Source organism: Canis lupus, chromosome 36, assembly GCF_011100685.1.
Source record: "Canis lupus familiaris isolate Mischka breed German Shepherd chromosome 36, alternate assembly UU_Cfam_GSD_1.0, whole genome shotgun sequence".
NCBI lineage: Eukaryota > Metazoa > Chordata > Mammalia > Carnivora > Canidae > Canis > Canis lupus.
Genome location: NC_049257.1, coordinates 3,172,744 through 3,180,500, shown reverse-complemented (window position 1 = coordinate 3,180,500; position 7,757 = coordinate 3,172,744). Strand labels below are relative to the sequence as shown.

The 7,757-nt window shown below is 41.7% G+C and overlaps 1 pseudogene; it reads right to left on the bottom strand.

Annotated features, from left to right (window-relative positions):
- Nucleotides 1–7,187: 7,187 nt before the first annotated feature.
- On the bottom strand, nucleotides 7,188–7,512 carry LOC106558279 (annotated as a pseudogene).
- Nucleotides 7,513–7,757: the final 245 nt, after the last annotated feature.

Sequence of the window (7,757 nt, the reverse complement as noted above, 5' to 3'; positions counted from 1 at the left end):
TCACTGTGTATTACGCATTGTGTTATGTGATGAATATATATTGTTTAATCCTCACAACAACCTTATGACTATTATCATTTCCTACAGTTCTCAGATTTGAACTCACATCTGACTTCAAAGGCTATGTTCTTTTTTTTTTTTTTAAGATTTTATTTATTTATTTGAGAAAGACAGCAAAAGCATGAGCTGAGGGAGGGAGAAGGAAAAGCAGACTCCCTGCTGAGCAGGGACCTCTGTGTGGGGCTCAATCCCAGGACCCTGGGACCGTGACCTGAGCCAAAGACAGATGCTTAACTGCTTAGCAGACTGAGCTGAGCGCCGCCCAGGGGCCCCCAAAGTCTTTGTTCTTAATGGTAATCCATATTACCTCAGTTTCAGGGAATGAGGCCTTTAAAACAACAACAACAACAACAACAAAACAACAACAACATAAGAATAATACATGTATTACTTGCCCTCAGTTGCAAAAATTTTTGCAGGATATATGCTTATCTAAATTATATTCAAATCCTTGAAATTCCACATTATGCTGGAAAGTTAAGCCTGCTGAGACATTTTCTAAAATATATCATTGCTAGAAAGTCTAATTGCATTCTCAGTTTAACTCTATCTGCAAACCATAGTATGCATTTTATGCATTAAATTTGAATAAGAGTAATTTTTCACTGGTTCCAAAAACCAAAAATACATGAAAAATTAAAGATTGTTTATTCTAAAGCATATTCAAATTTCATATTCTATTCTCTAAAGAAAATTACGAAAATGTCTTGATATACTCTGAGAGCTCTGAGTATCATTATAATATACCTTTTATGATGCAAGACGACAATCTTGGAGGGGGAAAAAATTACCCTAACTTTTAAGTTTCAGGAAGTTGGTTCAAAATGTCAACAAACAAAATGTATTGGCTTTTATTTCAATGCTTTTGTTTCATAAATGGGGACATGGAGGCCCAGAGGATAGATTGACTATCCCCCTTATTACTCAAATTCTATTTCCCTGGTGTTTGACCTCATTATGCTTTTTGCTACTTGTGTCTTGTATTACCCACCAAAACGACAGATAACTGACAATTCAGAATGGAGATTATATATCATACTCAATCGAAACACATGGTATTTCCCAGACTATCTAGATATTCCTTACTGAAACGGTGCATATACTACTCAATTATTTGTTTTGGAGTATAACCCTTTTTGCTTGACCTATAAGCAGCTAGATGTTCAACAACTTCAAAAAATGTGGTAATCGTAGAAATAATTCCCCCTGTAGCATTTCCCTCAACAAAAGAGCTTCCTGATATATGAGATTTCTGTAATAAACATTTAATGTAACAGCAAAATTCGAAAACGATGTGTTTCCTTCTAAAAAAAACGAATCAAATGAATGTGTGTCTACATTGATTTATGCCAAACAAGTAATTTGAAATTACAACCCTTGATGTTTAAAAACATCTTTTCTTCAATGTAGTGTTTCCAGTTATATTTGAGAACCTTGAGATTCCATTTATTGTACATATTTATGTCTAAAGTCCTTATTACGCAAAGCTAAACGAAGCTTTTTCATCATCCTTAGTGAGCTCACACTACAAATAAGATGCAGCCAGTACTAATACTGTGCGTAGGGAAGGGGAAGGGCCACAGAGGCAAGGTATTCCAGTCCCATGCCACAGGGAGCTAAGGGAGGGAAAGTGCTTGGTGAGTCTGGGAAGAAGGCAAGTGCAGAACTGGCGGAGGCCAGAGTCTGGGGTGCAGGGGGGGCGGTGAAGGGAGGGCGATTTGAATACCAGTGGTGGAGTTTGCAGAACCCCTTCACTAAAAAGTTTAGACTTTATGCTATAAGCAGTGAGCCGTCACGAAAAGGTTCTAATCAAGGAAAACTCTGATCGTATTTTTGTTTCAGAAGAATCCTGGTCCCTGCAATATAGAGAATGGACATAAAACAATGGGTTGAAAAATACACACAGAGTTATTAGAGAATTAAATTTAATCTTCAGCTCCCAAAACCTTTCCCATAGGTCAGGGTACTGTGCCAACCACCGAACCTGGTTTTAGCTTTGTCTCTTCAGCCTGTTCTCCCAGTTTAAATTCCACCTCCAGGGCAGCCCAGGTGGCTCAGCAGTTTATTTATTTTTTTAAAAAAATTTTATTTATTTATTTATTCATTAGAGACACACACACACACACACACACACAGAGGCAGAGACACAGGCTCCCTGCATGGAGCCTGCTTCTCCCTCTGCCTGTGTCTCTGCCTCTCTCTCTCTCCCTCTCTGTGTCTCTTATGAATAAATAAAAAATAAAATCTTTAAAATATATATATATAATAAAAAATAAATAAATTCCACCTCCAGAGTGGTCTCCCTCCTTTCCCTTAGGAGATTTTTATGCAAACATGGGAAGGCACCCACCGGGGGACAGAACTTCACCTGCTTATCCTCCCACCTCTCCCTTCAGGTCCCTGTGACGGAAGTACGGTGTTGCTTTCGCAGGGTGCATTTCTCCTTTTCCCGTGGCCAAGAAACTTGACTTCCACCAAGGTATCCTGTGCTTCACTCCGTCTCCAGATCTAATATGGAGACCTGGCCAGGACACAGCAAGTCAGGCTGTTCTCTTCCTCTGCCAAGGCCCTGGTTTAGCGGTGAGCGTGGCTTCTAGGTTGGTTGAATGAGACTGAATTTCAGAATGTGCTGGAAATACTGGGGCAAAAGCATTTTATTTTTCTTTGCTAAAGTAAATCAAGAAAGCACCTAGATCTTAAAGCTGGTGGCCACCAACTTCAATGACCAGGAGGGGGCTTGCTGAGGACGCAGCCTACGGTGGAAAAGAATGGAAAGAAAGCAACCAAGTCCTGAGTAAATGGCTTGAGCCATTGTACAGAGACTTACCTAAAGCCAGACTATCTCTAGATTTTCAAGTCACTTAAGACAATAAAATTTTCTTTACTGTTAAATTTCTTTCTGTATATTGTTAAATTAAATCTTCTATTGCTAAAAACATCATAGTATTAAATGTCCGTGCTCCTTGGATTGCATTTACATGTTCCATTTCTTTCTAGGTGTATTCTTGAACTTCAGATTCTGTATATCACCAGAAGAAAATATTTTATGTACTTAATAACGCGCATATCAGGGTATTTTAACCATTTTCATATCCCCTTATGATTAATAGTGGATAAACAAAAACAAATACATAATTTAAATTTAATATCAACCTTATTTAATTCCACTCAAATAAGATGAAATTGTATTTTTGAATGAAGAAAAAGACAATTTGACTATAAATACATTGAGAGGCACGTACAACTATGTTTCTTCAAATTTTTGTAAAGATGTTATTTATTGATAAGAGACACACACAGAGAGGCAGAGACGTAGGCAGAGGGAGAATCAGATGTCCTGCGGGGAGCTCGATTCCGGACTCGATCCCAGGACCCCGGGATCAAGCCCTGAGCTGAACACAGAGGCTCAACCACTGAACTACCCAGGTGTCCCTTTTTAATTTTTTTTATAAGGTTTAGTCTAAGTCCAGATGCATAGTTACTTGATTTCCAAGCAATTGGTTTTTAATGATATGTAGACAACCATGTCTGTTTCTGGTAATTTAGAAAATCTTTTTCAAAATGATGCTTAAGGAAACCTGAAGGAAACAGACAATCTTTTGGTGCTTCCAAAAGCATCCTCCTGCCCCCCCTTTATTAACCACATGGAAAATAGCAATCCTCAGTTTCATTGAACAGATTTTTCATTGACTAGTTCCTACATTAACTAGTTCCTACATTAACCAGATACTACATCATAACTATGTGTCGTAAACAGAATCTTCGAAAGTTTTTCAGGAGAGCTGCTACCCACTTATGTTACCCTAGGTTTAACCCATTATTGGTGAAATTCAAAGCATCTTGGGGTTTTCATCTCCAGAAGCTTGCTACTCAAAGACCGGTGTCTGCATGGCCTTTGATATGCATATGATATGTGGCTCTTATTAAAATGCAAACTGATTCACCTGGGGCTGAGGCCTGACAAAGTCTGCATTTCTAACAAGTTTCCATATGATGGGGAGTCTATGGATCCTGCTCAACCCATCTTGAGAAGCAAATATACACCAATCCTCACAAATTCAGGAAAACCTCTTTAATTGTTATGTTATTTTTAAAATCCTGTTTTTACTAACATGGGATTTTAGGCTGGGACGAATCTGAAAATTTCACAATAACTCCTTTCTTCTATGTGAGAAAGCCAAGGTCTTTGAGGAGGAACCTCTGACTGGTTTCTTCATCTCCTTACTAGCCAGCTTTTCAGGGAAGAAGAATTGTTAATCTGGTTGTTCAGAGCACAGGACATTAACCAGGAGACTCATAACTTGGACACCAATGTCAGCGAAAGGCCAGCACCCTTGCCATGACCTCTCTTCTTCCTGTCAGGCCTGCTCACATTCCCCACTTCCTCCATTTGTGCCGCCAAGTGGGCCAGGTAGCGGGGAGCTCTGGCCTGCAGCCCAGCACTCTCCCTCTGCTAGCGGGGCAGTGCTAGGCTTGGCTTCACACCTCACACAAGAGAGGAGGCCAATAGCCAGCTCCAGGCTCCAGGAAGCAGCCCTCTATTCCAGTCTGTCCCAGGGACCAGACAGCATTGTGAGTGTGGTGCTGCAGTGTGGTTTAGACAGCTAATATTCCTTGACACGTGAAATGAGACTAAATTTAATAGGAACTCTGGTTACTAACGCTCTGACAGTTTGTATTCTTTGTCCTAGCGAAGTGCCTGGAACATAGTAGATCCCCCAATAAAAGTGTTAATCAAGTAAATGGTTGCTCCACTTGTATGCAAGTTGAGTAGTGTTATATGCAGCGCATTTGATACATAAAAACACTAATTTTGCCCAAGTTTTAAAATTACTGCAAAATGATATTGCTTTCTCTCAGAAGAACCTAAAATGCTTACCAAATAATTATTGTTTCCTTTCAGTCACTAAACGTTACTTATATTCATCCTGAAAACTATCTTGTGCTTAAGTAAAGAAAGCAGTATGAAAAGACGGTATAAAGCCTCACAAACAGCATCAGCCTGGAATCTGTTTTCCTGTGAGGGTACTTTGCAACCCAGCCAAGTGGCCTCTGTCCCCAGAGACCCTGGGGATGTGTTTCCATCACACACCTTCCTTACAACATGGCTCAAGAGGTAGATCCAATGGTACATGTCAGGCTGCCTTTTCATTGAGGAACTCCAAAACCCAGCGTGCATCTGGGGTACCTTTCAATTATGGCAGTTCCTCTTTGGGTTTTCTCATTTCCTTACATGGTGACATAGGTAAAAGCAGCAGCAATGCAGAAAATCAAATTATGCAGAACACCAACCACTGAAAACGTGATATTTCATTTCAAATTGCTTATAGAAAACTGTAAACCTTCAGCTTGTCTTTATACCGTGGTCTTATGTGGGGGACTCTCTTTTTGTCTTTATTCTGAAGGTGAAAACATTCCCCAGGTTCTTAGCAGCCAATCATTCTGATCCTTATGTCCTGGATAGAAAGGAAAGTTTGCTGAGTAAGTTTGGAATTGCCTTTGTCCTTTTTTTTTTTTTTAATTTTTTTAAAAAAGATTTTATTAACTTATCTGAGAGAAAGAGAGAGAGAGAGAGAGATAGGGAGGGAGAACAGGAGCAGGGGTGGGAGTGGTGGGAGAGGGAGGCGCAGGCTCCCCACTGAGCCAGAGTCCCATGTGGGGCTCCATCCCAGGACCCTGCAGTCATGACCTGAGCCAAAGCAGATGCTTAACGGACTGAGCCAGCCAGGCGCCCGGAGTTGCCTTTGTTCGGATACGACATCAGGTGAAATGCTCCTCTAGGGCAGGACTGCAAGGGCTTGCGGAAGCGCTAAGTCCCAGGGTTGATCTTCAGTCTGCACTTGACATAGATCCACAGTATTTGACAAGAATGTTTACACCTTCATCCTGAAAACAGTTGCTTTGCTTAATTTCACGACACCTCGTTCCCTTGATTGTACTCACATTTCACTAGTCATTACTTTTCAATTTCTTTGACTGGTTTTTCCTCATTTTCCACCCAGTCCTTATGTGTTGGAAGCCCCACAGGTCAGCCCTTAGACCTATCGCCTTTTGATTTATACTCACTCCAAGGGAGAAACTCACTCCATCTCTTGGTTTTATCTTTTTTTTTTTATATATATTTTATTTATTTAGTCATGAGAGAGAGAGAGAGAGAGAGGCAGAGACACAGGCAGAGGGAGAAGCAGGCTCCTCGCTGGGAGCCCGATGTGGGACTCGATCCCGGGACTCCAGGATCAGGCCCTGGGCTGAAGGGCGCGCTAAACCGCCGAGCCACCCAGACTGCCCATCTCTTGGTTTTAATTGTGGTTGCGGGCTCACTGCTTCCCAGTGTACCATCTAGTCCACAGTGCTCCCTCCTGACTCCCAGATTCATAGAGCTACCCAGCTACTTAACATCTCAAGACACCTGAAACTGAAATATAGTCAAATCCGATTTACTTTTCTCTCCAATTATGCTTCTCTTACCATCTCCCCATCTCCGCCCCCCTCCCCGCGCCCCGTAAGAAAACAGTGACCCTGACAGTTGCTCAGAATCCCAACATTAAAGTCAACTTTGGCTCTTTTCTTTCTCTTGTACCCCACATACAACTGGTCAGGACATGCTTCGGCTCTAACTCCTAGACATCAGAAATGAGAAGTACAGGAGGAGGAGGAGGACAGCGAAGTCTTGCTGGAAGGGGGACGGAGGCGGAAGTGGTTTTTCGGGGAGGGCGTATTCTGTCGGGGCGGGGAGTCGCGGCTCTTGGGGGGGAGGGCGTTCTTGTGCGGACTTATTTTCGTTCTTCTTCTTTGTTTTTCTTTTTTGTCATCTCTCTCTCCCTCTCTCTCAAATAAAAAAAAAATTAAAATAAAAAAACAAAACAACCCCAAATAAACAAATAAAATATTTTTTTATAAAGAGGGGGTGGTGCCCTGGGCGGCTCAGTGGCTGAACATCTGCCTTTGACTCAGGGCATGATCCCAGGGTCCTGGGATCGAGTCCCACATCGGGCTCCCAGCAAGGAGCCTGCTTATCTCTCTGCCTGTGTCTCTGCCTCTCTCTCTGGGTCTCTCATGAATAAATAAATAAAATCTTTTTAAAAGAAAAGAAAGAGAGAACAAAGGCAATTCCAAACTTGCTCAACTTAGAGCTGGATCACTTGGCCCTTTCTCTTCTTATTCCCTCCTAGTTCAAATGCTTGCATCTCCTAATGGCCAGCATTCTCTTAGAGCTGCAGTTGGGCTCAACACATTGAAGCTTCAGTACAATCTTCTTTGTAGTTTTAGGGTTTTTCCGGGAAATCGGTTTAGTCTGCCCACCGTAGCCACTCTGCTTCCTGTCAGAGCGCCGCTTCCCCTGGGCCTACAGAGACTAGAGTCCCTGCCTTTCTTGTACTGTGTCACTTTGTGGGGTTGGTGCTTGCCACACTTCTTGCAAAAACTCCATCAGTTTTGAGGAATGTTCACCATGTTTGCGAGAGTACTATTGGCACGGAAAAAGCTCTATTTTTGAAGTAGATCATTATCCAACCACTTCTTTCTCCTTTTACTACTACCATCAAACCACCACAGCTTTCTGGTTAGGATTGTAAATAGTGTCCTGAAAGATGACCCTGCTTCTGCCCTTGTCTCTTTGTCACTTCTATGCTCACAGCCTCTAATTCATCTCCCTGTAAACTCGAAAACCCAAAACAATCCAACCAAACAAAAGGGAC